This window comes from Oryctolagus cuniculus, chromosome 4, assembly GCF_964237555.1.
Source record: "Oryctolagus cuniculus chromosome 4, mOryCun1.1, whole genome shotgun sequence".
NCBI lineage: Eukaryota > Metazoa > Chordata > Mammalia > Lagomorpha > Leporidae > Oryctolagus > Oryctolagus cuniculus.
Genome location: NC_091435.1, coordinates 113,382,498 through 113,403,590, shown reverse-complemented (window position 1 = coordinate 113,403,590; position 21,093 = coordinate 113,382,498).

Here is a 21,093-nt window from a genome sequence, read left to right as displayed (position 1 = left end):
ATTTCAATCTAGACACTTTTACCTTCTAATGTGATTTTGTTAGGAAGGATCCTAAACTCATATATTTAAGTCTGAATGTGAATGTTCTCCAAAATTCATATATTGAAATCCTAATCCCCAAGGCTCTAGATCATGGCATAGAGCCTCCATGGAAAGAATCAGTGCTCTTATGACAGAGGCTATTGGAAACTCCACACTCTTTCCACTACAAGAGCACACAGTGAGAACACATCTTCCATCATCCAGAAAGCTAGCCCTAGCAGAGACCAAATCTGTGGTGCCTAGATGTTGGACTTCTTAGCCTCCAGGACTGTGTGAACATTTCAGTAAATTTATATTATTTAGAAGCCACTGAGCTGACAACACAAATGGATTAACAGAGCCCTGCTAATGAATACAAAATACTTCCTGCTTAGCCCTGTGTCTTCCTGTCATGCATCTCTGTTCCGGCCAGGTAGAGTGCTGAATGAGAACAAGGGACATTCACAAGCATTGGAATAAGGTTATCATCAAGACTTTCAGTGGGAAGGTAAAATGGTTTGTGGGGTTAACCTGCTGTATACATCTGTCACCAAGCGGGATCAGTATTAAAAAAATGATTGTTGCCTGTCAGATAAGTGTCTATACTACTCAAAAATTAAAGTCAGACCAGCACTGTGGCATGGTAGGCTAAGCCTCTACCTGAGGCATGGACATCCCATATGGGTGACAGTTTGTATCCTGGCTGCTCCACTTCTGATCCAGCTCTCTACCTATGGCCTGCAAAAGTAGTGGAGGGTGGCCCAAGTTCTTGAGCCCCTGCACCTGCATGGAAGACCCAGAAGAAGCTCCTGTCTTATGGCTTCAATCTGGCCCAGCCCTGGCCATTGTGGCCATTTGGGGAGTGAACAGCAGATGGATGACTCCCTATCTCTCTCTCTCTCCCTTCCCCTGTATACCCCTCAAATAAATAAATAAAATCTTTTAAATAATCTTAAAGCCAAAAATTGTCCTTTAAGGTAAAAACAATGCTTACATTGCTGGCTAAAATTAGGGAAGGCTCATCTTTTCATTTTCAATAACCAGCAATTTATCAAAATTATAATATTACCCTCACAATCTTTACAAAATTATATTAAAAAGGTAATAAAAGTGACTAGTAATCATGAAATCCACCATTCAATAAATGTTCATTGTTTGTCAGGCAGCACACAAAGGATTTTCCATGTGTTATCTAATTTAATCTCCATCATATATTCTTAAAATAAGCAAAGTCACTAGCCCAAGTTTCAGAGAGGGAGAGGAATCAGGCTAACAGAAGTTAGCTTACCTGCCCAAAACCAAAAATGCAGCTCTTTAAGTGGCAGCATGTTGCAAACTGGCTTTCAGATTCTATGTCCCAAGAATAGGTTGTTGTGCTTCACCCTTTCTAAATAAAATATACAAACATCATGGCATTTCCCAAAATACTAGAGCCAGACTAATTTTGTGAATTCAGGAAATTACATTTTAGAAAGAGACAACAGTTGCTCCCCCCGCAACCCGCCCTGCTTTCTCCATTGGAATTCTATCATTGCTGTCAACTCAGAAGCCAGAATGATCCCTTCAGATAGGACATCTTTCTGATAAATGTGCTCATGTCAGTCTTCTGGCTCAAATACTTCCAACATCTTCACCTTCTGAATAAAAGTCAAAGTTCCTATAATGTCTTAAAATCCTCTCTACACACTGCTTCCTGACTCCTACCGCTCTGTCTCCAATCTCGTCTTCCACTTGTTCTCTCCTTCACTGCCTAGAGCTGCACTGGTCTCCTTGTTGTCCCATGAACACTCTGCCTCTTCAGGACCTTTGAACTTGATGATCCTTCCTTATGATCTCATGACTCGATCTTCCATCAAATTCGCCTGTTCCAATGAGAACCTCTCAGATCCCATGTTTAAATTACAACCTACCTCTGACTATTCTTAGCACTCACTGAACCCCTTCCCCAAACACCTTATGGATTACATTTTGATTATCTTCCATCTGTCTGCACAAAAGTCAAGATTTGTTAGAGAAGGGATTGCTATTATTTGTGTTTATTTTATTTGCTATTGAATTTTTAGGGCCTAAAACAGTGTATGGGAAATTGTGGATGACAAATGAGCATTTGAATAAATTGAGAATAAATGAGTGAGTGATGCAAATAAGATCCAAATGTACATCATAATATCATTATTTACTGTATTCTATCAGAATACTGGGAAAAGATACATCTGGGTTGTAAATTGAGGCTATCATCTACAAACCTATGCAAAGATGAACAAAGACTAACCTAAAACTAATTTTAATTAAAAACAATGGGAAGATCTCACAAACCCATATTTGTAATTATTAACAGGACAAATTGAAAGTTTATAGAAGAATAATGATGTAAGATCAACCACTCTGATAGCCTGAATATGAAGCACTGCAAATAAAGTAACTAATAAAGTTACCAACCTGAAATGTCATGTTCGGAAAAATCAAGATTACAGTGCCATGGCTTCATTGTTCCTGTCAACTGAGAAGTGTCGGAAATGAAGTAAAACTTAACCAGTGACACCAATGAACAGAGTGACAAGAAGACAGGGGAATAATAGCTCCACAGGAATGACTCATGTACATTTTAATTCATGCTTGCTCTTTACCAGTTTCACATTAAAATCTGATAGAGAAAGATAAAGCAGTGAAATGAAGTCACACAGACCTTTGGGAGCTTTTAAGATGAACATTAGAGAAGTCAGAAGTCAGAAAGAAGAGTGATCTAGAGATAATTTTAAACAGTCATTAATTCCTCACACTGCCAGAAATGGAAAGAAGACAACAAAACAGTGAACCAGGATTAAGAAAAGATTTTTGAAGGAGCTTTTTATTTCAGAATACTCAGATTTGCTTTTCAACTACCTTTCCTTGGCACCCAAGGCAGTCAAACTGTATGAACTCTGCTCTCACCACATAGAGTGTTCTCAAGTTCTTCTCTGCTACTATCTTCTCTCCAAGTATAGCTGAAAAAGGCAAAAAGGCAAAAGACACACACAGAAAAAGCCACCAAACGCTCAGCAGAGAGAACCATTCTTTTTATTTTGGCAGTGACGTGGAGCTCCTTGGCAGGCAACACTGTTAGTTAACATTGTTAGCACTTTGGATTGTCTATGACTTTTGTCATGTGTTTAAGCTGATAAGCCCCTTGGGTGACTTTGGCTTCCAAAGCAACATTTCTTTTGACAGCTTGCTGAGGGTACAGATGTCTGGACAACCGATAAAGTTCTTAACCCTTCTTTTTCATTTGGTTTCTGCTCAACAGTTGTAATAGCATCTTGCACAATTATGAACAGAAAGCAATGGTTTAATCCTGTTTTAAGATGTACTTTTAAGACCTAACCACTACTGGCTATAACAAATTTACATAACTAGCTGTACTCACTACACTAACCCCTTTCATATACTATACTCTGCGGATTCTCTCTCTGTAATCTTAAACTAGCTCCAGCCTTTTAGTTTCCATTTCTACCACCCTTTCTCCAGCTGTGATGTACGCCTGAAAATGCCTACTTCCTCCTTCATGAGCTGAACTCATCTTCAACTTTATATTCTACTGTATCACAGGTTTCTGTTCCATTCCAAATACCTTTCTAATTATGGACAGTGAGGTCCAGACTCTGTACATTTATTTGTTCATGTTCCATCCATCTTACACATTTTTACATAATCTATTGCTCAAAATCAATAATTTAGCCACTTTTAGTCAATATCATATATAAATATATGTAAATATATCATGTACTCTCATAATTTTACCAGTTTTAAAATATCAGCATATTTCTGTTGTTCAATCAGAATCATATATCTTATATATACATATATATCTTTCATCCATCTTTCTTATACTCTATTAACAAATTTAGCTTCCTGAAGGACAAATTCTGTCTGACTAAAAAGTAAAATTTCAACATATATTCACATAGGTTTTAATCATTTTAATAACCCTTTCATTTTCATACTTGTGATAGCTTTGTTTTTTCTGAATAAAATGCATATTCTTTGAGCCAATTATTTCCCTTTTATTTATCTATTATAAAAAGCATTCATCAATGCATATTAAAGAGATATTACTCATTGTTTCATTATAATAAAAAATCAGAAAACATTGAGATAATATTAATAAAAAATGAAGTAGTAAATACGAAACATCTTTATGTCATAGACTACTATGCAACAATTAATGTCTACCCCTTTCAGTGACTGCCATTGATAGTGAACATTTATCAATACATGTTATAAGGAAATAATAGCAAGTTTCAAACAAACGCGTATGATGTGATATAACACTTAATAGAAACAAATAAACTTTAAAAGGTCTGGAACATTTTGTTATAACCTCTTACTTCTCAAGAAAGACTCTGTGTGTAAATATTGTGGGAAAAAAAAGCCATTTCTTTTCACTGATTTACCTGTTTATTGTTTAAATTATTTCAGAGCGAATACATTCACATAGTATGAACTTATTTTCAACAATATATAAAATGACAAATATTGAGTTCATACTAGGTTACATACTGCAGATGGTGTGTGTCATCACTTATATTTGCTTACTTTTATTTCACAACTACATCACAGTAAATAGTTTATGGAATCTACTAGAGCGTTCACATTAGGTTGCAGAGTGCTGGCAAAGAAAGAAATTATCCTCTCAAGCAGCATTTGTCAAAGTCCTATATAAGGGATAATCTTCAATTTGGGGAGTCATATTTCATAAGGAAAAATATGAAGTAGACTAATCAGGATGCAGCATTTTTGTGATATTAAACACTTCAGTCACTGATAACATTCACAAGGAACAAGAGAAGTCTTTGTCATTTAAGAAGGTGCTAGCTGGAATGCAGTGGAGTCATTTTATCAATATAGTCCATGGTAGGCAGTTTGACAATGAATTAATTCTACCTGGTCTCTATAATTATCCTATGTTCTCTCCTCATTGATACATTGTGATCCCAAGGATAATATGCTTTATGTAAATATTAAAGGCCAGAATGAAGAGAAGAATCATTTTTCCTTCATCACTTATAAATATCACCAAGCATATCTTCCTTCAGCTGCCAGCCATTGTGGAAAGAAAATGGCGACATTGTGATGTCATGTGAACTAACAATTGGTAAACTCATTCCAGCCCTAAGGCACTACACTTTCTAACTTCCACCACAAATGAGCCTAATCCATACAGGAGAAGAAATCATCCAGCAACACTTTTGTGTTGAAGTCTAAAACTTGAAAAAGTCAGAATACCCAGATAGTAAAAGAGTGAAAAAAGAAAAAAGAAACAGCAGATTATATACACTCATGGAATCAAAATATTATATTTATTTACAAAGCTGACTATAATAGCAGACCCAATATTGAGAAAAACAATCATTTTGTATGGTTATAAATGTCACTTGGAAATAAGCAAACTGTTAACGACTTCTCGTGTGATTAGTATTATAACCTGCTTTAAATGACATCCATATAGAAAAAAAAAGATATGCTAAGAACACTTAGCAGGAGATATACCCTTTTGGTAAATTTTAAGTGCAAAATAGAATATTGCTTACTATAGGCACAATGTTGTATGAAAGAATACATTTCCTTGCTATTATTTTAGATTCAGTACCATATTCTCAGATTCTATAACTTCTTATCCTCAATCAATTCCTTTCTGTCACTACTTTCTACTAAGTCTCCTCACTATGTGTAGCTCATCATTATTTTCAATTCCTATCCATTGAAAAGATGGATTTAGGAGCTAGAAAGTGATTATAGCATAGTAATTTGTAAAGGTCTTCTTAGAATTGGTACATATTACATGTGTTAATGACTGGCCCACTTAGTTTTACCTGACTCAGAACTACTAAGCCTGCAGAGACACTTCTCAGGGCTCCAGCCTTAATAACAATGAAGAGGCAGATGGAACACCTATTTATAAAAACTGAACATCTAATTTATTTACTAAGCAGTAAGTACTGACCAGTATTGAATCACTATCCCTAATTTTACCAAGCTCCCAAAGCCATTTAGTGGAGCAATGAGCCTGCGACTAAAAGTAAATTAAAAACATTACTGCAAAAATTAAGAAAGAATTATGATCATATTCTTAGAATTTGTATCTATGAAATACTTCTATTGATGGTAATAAAAAACAAAAAAATCTTCACTATTTACTTACAAATTTTATATCGAATCATTAGTTTGATTCATGCTAAACTATAACTATATTTTGAATCTAGAATGATATATATTTATTTATTTTCATCCTCTCTATTAACATATGCATTATTTGTCAGCTGTAAATTGATATGCAATTTCTGTCTCATCTTGTATTAAACTTGACCAGCTTCCTGCTATTAAAGAAAAAGGGCACACATCTGTCCTTAGACATTAGCAGTAATCAACAGCTAGTCTGTGACAATGGGCTTGATTTAAATGAAAAGTCTGATTATTATATGGAGAAGAATATGTTAGAATGAAAAACCATCCCTTTGGTATCTAATTTAAGGTCTGCTAATACAGTATGATTCATATCATAATTTTTAATTATATTTTTAAAAATTAAATTATTTTATTCAATTTTGCAGTCTTTATCCATCATTTTGTACAGCTGAATGTATTTTGCTCCTGAGTTTTCAGTATTAAATTAAGACTGGGTTCAGGGAATGCAATGATTTCTGATGCCAACCACCCAGAATTAGACCAAACTTCACAGGTGAAGGGCACAGTTCTCCACAAGACTGAAATGACTGCAAACACCAGATGCAAGTTAGCAGGTCTCCAAGCCACCTTCACTTCTCACCTATAACTTCAATTGCCCACTTCCCCCATAATTTTAATGATTCACTACGATATTTCAGAAAACTTAACCAAACGCTGTACTTAACGGCTATAGACTTATGATCACAAAGAAGAGAAATCAGGACCAACTACAGGGAAGAGATGCAAAGAGAGGTCTCACAGATGTCTAAAAATGAAGTTTTCATTGTATGCAGAGATACGTACCTCTCCTGGAGAACACATACATAACAATATACAATGTGTTGCTAACTAGAGAAGTTCACCCAGGCTGGATGTCCAGATTTTCACCATTTTAGCTTTCAACATGGAGGTATAATTGATTGAATCACTGCCACCTGTTTGAACTCAATCTTTAGACCCCTTCTCTTTCCAGAGGTTGGTCTGATAGCACATAGCTCAGAGTTTCAGTTCTCTAATCACATGGTTGGTGTTTCTTTCATGGCCAGTTCTCATTCTGTGACATCTCATTACCATACATGATCTAGGGCTCCAAATAAGTCACCTCTACAGCCTAAATGATCAGATATGGTACAAAAAGAAAGTCATGTATGACAATGATACTCCTATCAGCCAAGATATTTCAAGAATTTAGAGACTACCTTTCAGTAACGGGAGGCCAACTCCAGAGAAAAATCTTTATTCCCAAGGGTTTTAAGGAACCAGAGACAAATGCCAACCAAATTGTTAGAAAGTGCTTTGTGATGCACATGTTTCTCTAGTTCACACAAAATTCAAGATTTATTTGGTCCATAGAGGAAACTGTCATCATAGTAAATAGATTTGGTATTGAACACTGATTACTATTTATCTTAACAGTACCCATTTGCCAATGCAGAATCTTAGTTGGAAGAGGAATATAAAAATAAAGGAGACCTGTGTCCAACATATGCCACTAGTTGAAAAAACAGCAAGAAAACATAATAGCTTACTCTGTATAGATCTACAAAACGTCCCTTCTACCAACTGAGTCAAATCTAGCTCTTTTCCGGAAGAAAAACCTGTCAAGGTTTTCTTACTATGACAAAAGATTGTTTTTCTCTTGTTTATGGAAATACCCCACTGCTGTTTTCAGTTTTGGTTTTCATTCAAAACAACTTTATTCCTGCTATATGTAAACATTTCAAGCATGCTTATCCTAGCTGCTTTCTCTTGACAGAATATTCCCAGAATCACCATTAAAATAATCAGAAAAAAATCATTCAAACTGAAATAGACAAATTCATGAATATATATTTATCTACATTTTAAGAAACATCATAAAGCTGTAGTTTTTGCCTATCATGTGTTGCTCCCTGAAAATATGGTGTACATTTTACAGAGCGCTTTTAGTAGGCTGTGACCTAGATATAGAAATACCCTGGAGATGAGCTTATTTAGACAAATGCCTTTGATAGCTGAGCTGGGTGAACTAACACAAGTGTTACTGTCTGTAATTTCAGAGATAGTGAAGACAAAGGGCCAACTAATAATTTATAATTATAAGTAGTTATAACTACATATATAATTATATAAATGACTATAACTAATATATAAACAGTAATAACTAATATAATTAGTTAGTAGCTACAACTAATAATAATTAGCTATAACTAATTATAACTATACATTTATAATTCATAATTTCAAAATATCCATATCAAAAGACATGGAAGCTTATATAACTGTAACATTAAACCACAAATAAAAAAAGATTAAGACTGAAATAAAATACGTTTCCAGGAAGAAACATATTTCTGGCTCAGGACCCTTAAATTAGAGCCAGGAGACTATTATTGGATCAGATTTCAAAACATTCACACAGAACCAATCTTTTAATCAGGCTGCAGACACTTACCCTTTCTAGTCATGTGAACCAGTCTTTGGACTGGGCCAAACCCCAGCTTCCTGAAACATTGTTAATCTCATAATCCACATAACAAGATTTTGAGGAACCTTTCACCTGGGTAACAGGTACTAGTGTAATAGTTTATCAAAAATTCTCTTTCAGGCCCAGACAGGAAATACATGGTGTCAGTCTAGTAAATAGATGACTTCAACTGATGTGAGAATCTTACTAAAGCCAGTGATTACCCTAGCCAGGATACCTGAACATGCATAAAAGTCTGGGAATTAGCCAAGAATGAACTTTTCCTTAATTTTATTGCTTAGATTTCTGTACCAGGAGGGGCTTGAGCCTTATGGATATTACCTGTGACGTATGTCAAACATGTTTCTGAACTGCACTTGCATGAAGTTGTGTCCACCCCTACATGTGATGACAATGCTTCCCCTCTTGAGTGTACATTTCCTTTAAGATTAAAAAACAAAGCAAAACACAAAAAGAAAAAAAAACCTCCCTTTGCTTAAGGATTCATGACTTTAGAAATAATTCACCTTGCTCTCTTCATTTGTTGAAAATAAATTACTTTGTGTGACACAAGCTTTTGGTGAAGGTTTTGATTTCTACTCATGAAGAAATCGATTTACAACTTGGTAGGTAACAAATTTGTGGCAACTCCACCAAGACTCTGCCTCAGGGATCCTAGTCTTCGACTTCACAGTTTCTACTGAGAGCTGGGGAGCAGGTCTTACAAAGGCAAATTCATTATCGGTGCCAATGCTGCTGGTCTGGCATTGTTGCCCCTCAGGAGACTCAGGCACCCACACTGAGCATTTTTCACAGAGGAATTCTTGGCAGAGGAACATGATGACAACTATAAGAGTTATTTTTTAATTGTCTCAAAAAGTCTATGTAAAGCCTGGCTTCTGGAATCTGAAGACTACAACTCAAAAGGAGGCACTAGTCTTGGGTCTGCAGAAACTGCAGTGGTTCAAACTTTGACTCATCATCCTGTGGATTCAAGTCCCCTCATTGATCACCTTGTAAGTGATTCACAGTGGTTTGAGTCCCTCCAAAGTCACTATATGAGTAAAATACTTATTGGGATCATCCAACTCGTGTCCCAGAATTCTGTCACATTGGTTTTCAAGGAATCTGAAACTGTCCTCACTTTCTCCATTTCTCTACCATCAACTCTCTTATCAAGTCATTGACTCTACCAATTTCACTTTTTCAAGTAGTCCCAATTCAGATACTTTTCTCAAAAATTTATGTCCCTTTTCAAAGGATTTTCTTCAGTGTTCTTGGTATAATCCTTTCTACCAATCTTCTTGGTATAATTTTTCTCTTACATATTCTATACCCAGCATGTGGGCTCTAAATGGGAAGCTCTGCTTCAAGGTCTTCTGCTCAACTTAAGAATCAGCCTGGACTCTAATCTGGCCCTCTTTCCATTACAGATGTCAGGCAAGAGGTGGTCAGAATTAGCCAGGGTCACCCTGAGTCCATCCCCAATAGGTCCTATGGAACTGTTTAGCTTCAGACGGCAAAAGAGAAGTGTATAGAGAGGACTGTTACACATCTCATGAGCAGTTCCAAAGGTTACAAACCTAGGATCTTTTTGAATCTCCTAACTCCCGCCCACATACAGAGATCTGGCAGAAGCCCACAAAATTTGACATCTGATTTGAATTGAAACAGTGGTATTTCTGTTATTACTAACTACTATAAGTTGTCAATGGAAATTTGTTAAATAAGAGCTCTGTGGAAGGACCTTAGAATATGTTCTATGCCAGAGGAGAGCCCACTGGTTTGCAGCCTCCAGAAATGGAATGCTTTCTGGTATCCCCATGGATCCAGAGATAGATGGGCTTTCTCTATAACACAGCCTGGCTGCAATTCCTAGTAAAGGGTGAGGAAAGATGGTCACAAAATGACACCCTAAATTTTAATATGATACTGCAGTTGGATTGACTTTGCAAAAGGGGTGAAATACAGGAAGAATCCCTTAGATCCACTATTTTATGGCACTTTGTCATAACAGAGTTTCATAGAAAATACAAAATATATTTAAAAAGCTGAGTCCAAACCCAAAAAGTGTTTTCTATCTAACAGAATCCTTCTGATTAGGGAGAGCTGCTTTTTTCAGATCAAAATCATAAGCTGAGAAAATCCTTCCAAGGTCCAAACTCTCCCCCACTTGGCCTTTGGAACCCTCAGTCTGCAGATTAATGATCCCTGGGGAGTCTTCCACCTTACTTCCCAGATCCAACTCCACAATAAAGTCCTTGATTCCTGTGGAGTCGGAGCAAACCCTCTATCCCTAACACATGCTATCCCTAACACATGGTCCTCCCATTGAATGTTTGACTCTTCAGTTGTCTAAGATAAAACTGGGGTTTATCCCATAAGACAAGAGCCTGGTGGTGAAGGTGGACTCATAAATACATACACCCCCTTTGCCTATGAATCATATAACTAGAAGGCACATAGTAGAGGACTGAGGGTAGTTCCAGAGTAATTTAAAAACTTGCTCAAGGGAATTTTTAACACTAATAATCACAACTGGGAAGATACCCAGTTTGCTGATCACCCTGATTATCACCGAAGAAAAATCAGAAGTGATCTTAAAAGGAAGAGAATTGCCAAACAGTGAGTATGCCTTAGGACCAAGCATTTAATAATCAGATGAGTAGGTAGTGCCAAGGACAAACCCTAGGTGGGACTTCAATAGCCTGAGTGATCATGAAAAGTTTGAACATTCTTGAGATTTCCTTTAGATTGCTATGAAGCTGGTGAGTCAGCCACCAATTAACTGGTCTAAAATGAGAAAGATCCACAGGACCCCAGTGAAAACTCTCTGCCTTCCAACAAAGACTTTGAGACTGCTTCAGATAATACACAAACCAGGACATGAGGGTCAGGGCAGTGCAGTGGTTCTCAATACCTATTGTATATTTCAAAATGTTCCTACCATCCATAGAGAACTTCAGAAACTTGCAATAGGCCCTGATACCATTTCTGCCCAGCTAGTAGATGGTGCCTTTAGGATATTTAATAACTAATATGTGATGGAAGCAGAAAGAGGATAAAAAGATGAAAATGCACATCACCTTGTCAGCTGCAGCCTTCCAGTCTGCTCAAGGTTACCCAGTGGAGACACAGGAGACACCACAGTAGAATCAGAAAGTTACTAATCAAGCTGGGATCCAATAAATGTGGACTTCACAAAAAGAAAGGTATTTGAAGCCAGAAAAACCAAACCACCTCCAGAAGGAGCGAGAGTTGAGCAGGACTGATTCATGCCAACTTCCTTTGCCTGAAGATGAGATGTGGCAGAGCAATAGTGCCTCTAAGTAACCAGGTCCTCATCTCCTCTGTGGAACCCTGAGTGAGCTTAGCAGTGAAAGGAGGGAAGACTACATTTCTGTTTGATGCTGGAGCTGCATTCTGAGTGTTAAACACCAGAAAGGCAGATATTTCTAACCATAATAACAACAACAACACACACAAAACAAACACAAAATAACATAGAAGCAATATCAAGAAGAGAAGGGACTAAGTGGTTTCTGGAGTCCTTGACCTGTAAAACAAGGTCAAAAATGCTGAAGCATTCCTTTCTGTACATACCAAAATACCCTATTCCTCTTTTGAGGAGAGACATATTTATTGACTAAGGTAGAGTTCTCAATAAACTGAGAACAAGACAAAAACTGAGGTCTAAAAATCTAAAAGCCAAGAGTTTGAGCTCAAGACCCTATTGCAGGGCCTGCACTATGAGGCAGTGGTTAAAGCCATGGCCTGCAGAGCCAGCATCCCATTATGTAGGAATACAGGCACTGTTTCAAGTCCACTCCCAATCCAGCTCCCTGCTAATGCTTCTGGGAAAGCAGATGAGGATGGCCTAAGTCCTTGGACTCCTGACCCATGTTGGAGACTAGGAAGATGCTCTTTGCTTCTGAATTCAGCCTGGCCCAGCCCCATTGTTGCAGCCATTTAGGGAGTAAACCAGTGGATGGAAGCACTCACTATGTCTCTCTCTCTCCCTCTTCCTCTCCCTCTCTCTTTCTCTCTAACTCTATCTTTCAAATAAATAAATCTTTTTCGAAAAGACACTACTGCAAGGTAGACCAGCAGACCAGCAGCACGAGAGAGAGAGAGAGAGAGAGAGAGAGAGAGAGAGAGAGTCCTCTAAGCATTGTGAATTAACTTGTAAGTATGCATGCTATGGCAAGTGGGACCAGCATCCATAGGCAGTAAGAAACAGCATCTAGTGTCATATCAGTAAGAGAAAAATTAAAACAGATAGATTGCTGACTCTAAGTAAAACAATATCCCTTTAAAAACAGAAGCTATAAGAGTGTTTCTTCCTGTTAATCAATGTTTTCTTTAGAGCAGGGACTAATCAAGCCATGCAGATCCCCATGCAATACTCCCATTGTATCTGTTAAAAAAAAAACAGGACCAGGAGAATACAGATATATTCAAGATCTTAGAAGTGTCATCAAAGCAGTCTGAGACACACATCCTGTGGTACCTAACCCTTATACCATTCTTACTTGTCTCCCTGGGGACAGCAGTTTCTATACAGCACTGTATTTGAAGAATGCTTTTTTTAATTTTGCTTCCCAATGTATCCTGAATCCCAAGAGGTATTTGCTTTTGAATGGGAGAACATTCACCATCACCAGAAGAAATAATACTGTTAGACGGTCTCATTCCAAGCACTTAGAAAACTGCTGTACTATGTTTGGAGACATCCTAAGTTAGGATTTAAGAGAATTAGGACTATAGTTACTACAGTTACTAACACAGTTACTACAGTAACACTGACTACTGTGTTACTGTATATAGACAACATCCTGATAGCCAATCCTACTAAAAATTTTCTAATAGCACTGTATTCATGTTAAACTTTCTAGGCAGTAAAAAACATAAAGTGTCCAAAGAGAAGGTACAAATATTTAGGAAAATTGTGAAACACTTAGGGATCATTATTTTGTAAGAGCGATGCTTCCTTCTAGGAGAGAAAAATTATAATTTCCCAACAGCAACTATAAGGAAATATAAGGAAACAGCAACTAGAAGCAAATATAAGGATCATTGGGAGTACCAGGCTTTTACTGCCCTAGGATCCCTAACTTTGGATTGATTGCTCAGTCTCTCTTTAATAAAGTACTCGGCTAGAAATAGACTTCTTTAAATAGGATAAACTATGTGGCCAAGCTTTCTGTAGGTTTAGAAAGCTGTTTATGGAAGCACCTTTACTGGCTTCTCCTGATTCCAATAAACCATTTGATTTACATGTCTGTGGGAGTCAGGGAGTATTTCTGGGGATATTAATAGTTTGAAACTTGCAAAAAGAGTGACAGCCCACTTCTCAAAGCAGTTATATACTGTTGGCAAAAGGATGACCTCCATATTTGAAGACTGTGGCTGCCAGTTTTCTCATTAACAAGGAAAAAGAGAAGGTATCTACAAGCCAACCTATAACATGGACCTTTCTAACCAAGTTTCTAGTCCACTAAAAACTAAAGAATGTCTTTGGCTATTCCAAAATAGAATACCACAATGCCACAATGTCCAGTCATTTTGGACTCTCCTTGGATCTTCCAAAACCCTGTTAGATCCTGAAACCAGCTGCCCTGATCCCTGACCCCAGAAGGTCTATTACTCATAACTGCCCAGAGGTGATTGATTCAGTTTTGTCTATACAGAAAGATTTTAAGAGTAAAATCTTATCTAAGGTAGAGGAAATATATCCAGGAAAACTGAACTGCACTGGAACAGAGCCAATAGTTATACTGCCAGGTGCAGGTTGGTAAAACAGGGCTAATCCAAGAGTCCAAAGTTCATGCTTGAAATAAAGCAAACAATTTAACAGGTTATCATTTCTCTTCCAGCCATTTGTCTGGTAAATTCTAGGAGGATAATGATTCCTGGATAGTTCCAGCTTAGACAACTACTAAATAACTCCATACATGTTAGAATATGCCCATGCTGTGTACCATGTGGTTCTGTGGGCATATTTCAACTCTTCTTCCTCCTCCCAGTGACCTGTATGCTCTTCCTTCATAAGGGAAGCCTTATTGCACATAAATACATAGATAATGTTTGGTTCACCATACAGTGTTCATTTAATACAAGTGTGTGCCACTGTCCATGGTAACAACCACCATCTGGACCATTGAGCTCTAATTAGAAGTAGGAACAGCTATAGGTTTAGCTGTGCTGTAAAACCACCATAAGAAACCTAATGATAGCTATAGAAACAGTTGAAACTCATACATGCTTGAGGAAGTTTTACAAGGACTACAGTTTTGAAATTCATGAGACAGTGTGGCCCAGTGAATGACTGGTCTTATACCATCCATTAGTGGAGTAAGGAAGGATATGTTTCACTGCCTGCTGAAACTGGATAAACAATACTGCAAAGGTAGAAGTCAACATGGCTCCACTCTCTCTATCAAGGAAGAGGGTCAGCTCAGGATACATGGAACACTGTGAACACAGCAATACCCAACATTACTTGGATTCTCCCATTATTAGGTCCTTAGGCAGTAGACATCCTACTTTTGCTCTTCAGATCCCATGTACTTAATTGTCTTCTGCTGTTTGTAGCTAAATGAATTGAAGCCATTGCATTATAGATGGCTATTACCCAGTGATGTTAATAATTAGTGATGACTCCTGGGGCTCATCAAGCCTGCCTTAGGCTAGCAGGTTAGAAATACTGCTCTGCTATAGTGCCTATGTGATGACAGCCAGTTCCAGCATAAAGCAGCTACAGAAGATAGACCTTTGCCCTGGCCCCTCAAGCATGAAAAGTAGGATAAAACCGGAGAGATTTTGTAAACCACATAACAGGGGTTTGATGAACTCCTCCCTTGGGTAACCAGGCAAACAGTTGTTTCATCAGAAGTTATAATTCAGGCCTAACAAAGGAAACAAGCAGCTTCAACCAGGAAACAGGTGGCTTTGACCAACTTGAAAATCTATCCAACCAGTCATAATCACAGCCAGGGCAAGAGAGCATGTGAAAATGTCCAGAAATTGGGCCGGCGCTGTGGCTCACTTGGTTAATCCTCCACCTGCAGCACTGGCATCCCATATGGGAGCTGGGTTCTAGTCCCAATTGCTCCTCTTCCAGTCCAGCTCTCTGTTGTGGCCCAGGAGGGCAGTGTGGATGATGTCCCTAGTCCTTGGGTGCCTGCACCCTCTTGGGAGACCAGGAGGAAGCACCTGGCTCCTGGCTTCAGATCGGCACAGCGCAGCACCGGCCATGGTGGCCATTAGGGGAGTGAACCAATGGAAGGAAGACCTTTCTCTCTGCCTCTCTCTCACTGTATATAACTCTACCTGTCAAAAATAAATAAATAAATAAATAAAATATAGGGGCGCTGGCCTCTATATTTAAAAAAGTCCACAAATTAACCAAGAATAAACCATCTCCTAATTTTAAGGCTATGATCTCCATTTCAGGAAGACCTTAAGTTTTGTTAGCATAACACACAATGCATGCATAAGCATGATTCTGAACTGTTTGTGCGAACTTGTCCCCAACCCTACAAGAGGTGACAAACACTTTTGCATATTCATTTCTCTAAGATAAAAAAAAAAAGCCTACCACCTTCTGCTCAAGGAATCATGACTTTAGAAATGATTCCTCATCATCTCCTTATCACCACAAATAAATTTGTTCAGTACCTACTTCTGGTGAAGACTTTGATCTCTATTGGACAAGATGTGGATAAACAATTTAGGTGGGTAATAACCTCTGCACACCTTCTGTGCAGTGGTTCCCAACCCTCTAACTATCCAGGACAGAATACAAGTCTCATTACAAGACAGCTTAACTTTTGTCAGCACCAGTAATAATTCCTAGTAAATGACATAACTACCAACCCCTTGTTTTAGGTGTTAAACACAGTCACCATTTTCTTCAGTCCTGAGAACAAGGTTCGCTGCTACTTGAATCTGTGTCTCCTGGGTGACAATCTTAGTAATTCCCTCAAAAATGTGATTTTCTTTGATTCCAAACAGGCTGATTTCATTCTTATTTGACATGATATCATGACTCTTCCAGTCATGTTAAGGAATGGAAGAGATGTATCTGCATGTTTTTGTTCTTCCTGAAACCCATGCTTGAGAGAGTCAGAAAGACAAAGACTCTAAGACATGTTCCTGTCAGGTATATAAACACACACACACACACACACACACACACTCACATACACCTCTGTCAGGAAAATGGAAATGTGGTAATATGGTCCCTTAAGTTGCCATCTTACATTCACTTGTCAATAAAACTTAAAACGGTATTTGAGATACATAAGGTAATCTTATTTATTGAGTTATTTGGATAAAGTCAACTTGACAAAATATGATATGTTTGGGTATCTAGCTGGAGCAGTCCTCAAGATCTCCTTTGAGAGAAATTCTCATCAGTCACAAATAAGCCTATCAGTGGTAATACAAGGAGTTTAATAACATATTTGCAAACGCAAGAGTGAACTCTCTATTTCACTTTTTTGCTATTCATTATAAAGCCCAAGAGAATAAATCATGTTATAAGGATTTGTATATATAAAATGTAGGGTATGATGGTTGCTTAATAAGTCACAGAACTTGTCTAAAGGAAGAAAAATCAGCTAAATATGCTCAACATTTTTAAAATTATACAGTCAAATATCTTCCACATGGAGAAAATTCATCACTACAAATGCACAATAGCTAAAGCAATTCTGACATTCCAAAAAGACACATTCCATTAAGCATATAAAATTTAAGTTAGTGATTCTTACCAAATACAATTAGGAGGAGTTTAATTTATATTCAAAATGAATTGCACTTTCAAAGAATGCATATTCAAGTCTTGAAAATCATAATTTCTTTTTAAAAATTTTAATCTATTCTATATTCACAGGCTTAATTTGTCACTAATCAAAATATTCAACAAGTAAGAAGTAGGAAGACCACAGTTCAACAGGAGTACAAATAAGGACTAAAAATAATAAATCATATCCCCAAATGTCTATTCCAGTCCCACTTTTTTTGGTATTCTGCATTAACTGCCACCTATCAGAGAAATATACATTTGTCTTGTGGAGACTGGCTTATTTCACTAAGCATAATGGTTTCCAGTGGCATCCATTTTGTTGGGGAATACAGGATTTCATTCTTTTTATGGCTGAGCAGTATTCTGTAATGTGTATATACAACATTTTCTTTATCCTGCCATAAGTTGATGGATATCCAGGTTGATTTTATAGATTAGCTATTGTGAATTGAGCTGCAGTAAACATGGGGGTACAAATAATTCTTTTATATGCTGATGTCATTTGGTTTGGGTAATTCCCAGGAGTCAGATGGCTGGGTTATATGTTAGACCTATTTTTAGATCTCAGAGAAATCTCCATATGTGTCTTCAATAATTGTTGTACTACTTTACATTCCCCCACATCTCACCAGCATTTGTTGTTTGTTGATTTCTGTATGATAGCCATTCTAACTCGGGTGAGTTGAAACCTCATCATGGTTTTGGTTTGCATTTCCATTATGGCTAGTGATTCTGAGCACTTTTTCATATGTCTGTTGATCATCTGTATTTTATCCTTTGAAAAAACGTCTGTTCATGTGCTTTGCCTGTTTCTTAACTGGATTGTTTGTTTTATTGTTGAGTTTCTTGAGCTCTTTAGAGATCCTAGACATTAATCTGTTATCAATTGCATAGTTTGCAAATATTTTCTCCCATTGTGTCAGTTGCCTCTTCACTTTGTTGAATATTTCCCAAATATTAGTTATTTCTTTCCCATTCATAATTTTGGGTTTGGTTTGTTGTTATTTTTCTCCAACCTTGAGATGCATTGATAGATCATTTATTTGATACATTTCCAGTTTATTGATGTAGAAACTAATTGCCATATACTTTCCTCTTAACATTGCTTTTGCTATATCCAATAAGCTTTGTTATATTATATTGTATTGTATCATCATCTTCGTTCATTTCCAAGATCATTTTTTATTTCTCTATTGATTTCTTCTGTGACTCAGCGTTCATTCAGGAGCATGTTTTTCAGTCTACATGTGACTGAATATTTCCTAGTGTCTTAGATTTTTAATTTCCAGCTTCATTCCAGTGTGGTCAGAATAGATACATGATGTGACTTTGATTTTTTTGAATTTGCTAAGGCTTGCTTTCTTGCCTAGCATCAGGTCTTAAAGTTTCATGCATTGATGAATGTGTATTCTTCAACTGTGAGATGAAATGTTCTGTAGATATCAGGTAGGTCAATTAGGTCCATAGAGTAGGTTAGACCTGTTGTTTCTTTGTTGATTTTCTATTTAGTTGATCTGTCCACTGATGAAAGTGGCATGTTGAAGTCCCTATCATTTTTGTATTGGAGTCTATGTCTCCTTTTAGCTCTGTTAACATTTGTTTCACATAGCCCTGGCATTGGGTGAATATATTTTTATTAGAGCCACATCTTCCTGTTGAAATGATCCTTTAATCATTATATAAAGCCCTTGTCTCTTTTAACAGTATTTGTGTATCACATTTACTCAGACAGATTTTCAAAAATTCATTTATGTTTTTAATTCCTTTATTTGCTGACAATTTCATTGCCCTCATTTTCTTTTTTTTTAAAGAGTTATTTATTTATTTGAAAGTCAAAGTTATAGAGAGACAGAGGCAGAGAAAGAGAGAGAGAAATGTCCTCCATCAGCTGGTTCATTCCCCAAATGGCTGCAATGGCTGGAGCTGGTCCAATCCAAAGCCAGGAGTCTGGAGCTTCTACCAGGTCTCCCATGCTAATACAGGGACTCAAGCACTTGGGCCATCTTCCACTGCTTTCCCAGGCCATAGCAGAGAGCTGGATTGAACGTGGAGCAGCCAGGACTTGAATTGGCACGCACATGGGTTGCCAGCACTGCAGGTGACAGCTTTACCGGCTATGCCACCACGCCAGCCCCTAATTCATTTTCTATATCACCTCTCTAGTGATTTACCTGACTGCTTTTTGATGCTTTATTTGATTTTACTACACAAGGTTCAGAAGGTGAACAATAGTAACAATGTAAAAAACTTGTTTGCCAAAAGTCATTTTTGGGGGGTGCATTTTTGTTGCAATAATTGGTTGTTTCCTTTTGATTAAAGAACAGCCTGTGAGACTTAATGACAAACATAAATAAAATAAAACTGAGTCTCAACATTTCTCAGGAAAGCTGATAGCAAACACATAGATTTTATTGTTTTGTTTTCAGGATTTATTTATTTGAAAGCCAGAGTTAAAGAGATGAAAAGAGACATCTTCTGTTCACTGGTTACTCCCGAAAAGGCTGCAATGTCCAGCGCTGAGCCAGGCCAAAGCCAGGAGCTTCATCTGGGTCATGGGCGGCAGGAGCCCAAGCACTGGTCCATCTTCTGTTCCCTCCCAGGCCATAACCTGGGAGCTATATTGGGAGGGAAGCACCCAGGACAAGAAAGTGTACCTGTTTGGGAAGCCAGCATTGCAGGCAGCAGCTTAACTTGCTTTGTCACAATACTTGCCCCAAATACCTACAACTCTTGAAGATTAAAAATTGTGCCCCATATGAATGAATGAGTTTTTGTGGAGACTAAATATATTTTGTGAAAACTGGAGTTTTAGAAAAACACAATATCTAGCCGGCCCCACGGCTCACTAGGCTAATCCTCCGCCTTGCGGCGCCGGCACACCGGGTTCTAATCCCAATCGGGTGCCGGATTCTGTCCCGGTTGCCCCTCTTCCAGGCCAGCTCTCTGCTGTGGCCCGGGAGTGCAGTGGAGGATGGCCCAAGTCCTTGGGCCCTGCACCCCATGGGAGACCAGGAGAAGCACCTGGCTCCTGCCTTCGGATCAGCGCAGTGCACCGGCTGCAGAGTGCTGGCCGCGGCGGCCATTGGAGGGTGAACCAACGGCAAAGGAAGACCTTTCTCTCTGTCTCTCTCTCTCACTGTCCACTCTGCCTGTCAAAAAAAAATAATAATATCAGAAATACAAAATTAGGCCATGGAAGGGTCAATGAGGGACCCTAAAACATACTATGCTTAAGCCTTATGGTAAATTCACTGTAACTATCAGGTTAAAAATTATAGCTACATACTTATTTTGAAACACGTAAAGATCTCCAAATTACATTAAATCTTTAAACATATTTTCAACAGATTGAAAACTGAGGATCAAAGCCAATTAGTTCCAAGCTGAAAAATGGGGAATTGCTGCCAGAGGTCATTGTGAAAGATAAAGCTTTATTATGACCAAAAAATCATTGAACATTAAGATGAATTGGTTATTATAGGAAGTGAACTATCACCTCCACACTTCAGAATCTTCAGGTAAGAAGAGATGAAACAGCAACTTTTCTTCATTTTTATCATTTCTGTTTTGTTTCAAATCTAGCCAAGGATAGTAAAATCCACAGGCCCTTCCA